Below are 1,183 nucleotides of genomic sequence, written 5' to 3'. Positions count from 1 at the left end.
CAGCAAGCAAGGTTGCATCATCTGCATATTGCAGGTTGTTAATGAGTCTTCCTCCAATCCTGATGCCACATTTTTCTTTATATAACCCAGCTTCTCGTATTATTTGCTCAGCATACAGATTGAATAAGTATAGTGAAAGAATACATACTTGTTGCACACTTTTGTTTATTTTAAACCATTCAGTATCCCCATGTTCTGTTCAAACAACTGCTTCTTGGTCCATGTACAGATTCCTCATGAGCACAATTAAGTGTTCCGGAATACTCATACTTCACAATATTGTCCATAGCTTGTCATGATCCACACAATCAAAAGCCTTTGTATAGTCAATAAAGCACAGGTAAACATCTTTCTGATAGTCTCTGCTTTCAGCCAAGATTGACTTTTGTGTGTGTGTGCCCATTGACTAATTTTACTTAGCATAATATCCTCCAGGTTCAACCATGTTGTGAGGTGTTTCACAGATTCATCATTACTTTTCAACGTTTTCTAGTATTCCACTGTCTATAAGTACCAAAGTTTGTTTAACCATTCTTCTCTTGATGAGCATTTAAGCTGTCTCCACCTTTTTGATATGTCCTTGTAGACAGGAGCATTATATTCTTTTAAGAACAGTTGTTGTTGTTAAGTGCCTTCAAGTCAGTTCCAACTCAAAGTGATCCTGTATAGGATTTCCAAGGAACAGCTGATGGGTTTGAATTGCTGACTGTGTGGTTCATAGTCCAGTGCTGTTCCTAAAGCACCACACCAAGAGTCCTTTTCAGAGCTATATGGCATCAAATTGACAAGGGCAACTGGAAAGATCAGACAGGAAACCTAGGAAGTAGAATGTTTATGTTAAGAGGAACAAACAACTCAGAAAAAGAAGATAAGAATAGTTACACAAGTCAGATAGTGTCATTAGTATCACGTAGAAAAACTGTCTAATTGGTGTAGGTTTTCTGTGTATAGATATATATATTTTCTTAAATGATTTATTGTGAATTATGTGACAGTTTACATGGGAGAACATTAGTTTTACATTCATTCTATTGTATATCATCTCATTGCCATGGTTACAATCCCCTGCATGCAATCCTTCCCCCGTGCCCCCCAAGTCTTCAGCACACAGTAGCTCTCCCTCTCTGGATCTAAAGTCTGCTCAATCGCTCCATGTCATCATCTCTAGCTCCATTTCAGGCAT

Source organism: Chrysochloris asiatica, unplaced genomic scaffold, assembly GCF_000296735.1.
Source record: "Chrysochloris asiatica unplaced genomic scaffold, ChrAsi1.0 scaffold00020, whole genome shotgun sequence".
Taxonomy (NCBI): Eukaryota; Metazoa; Chordata; class Mammalia; order Afrosoricida; family Chrysochloridae; genus Chrysochloris; species Chrysochloris asiatica.
The sequence above is the reverse complement of the archived record's forward strand: the minus strand, read 5'-3'. Positions refer to the sequence as shown.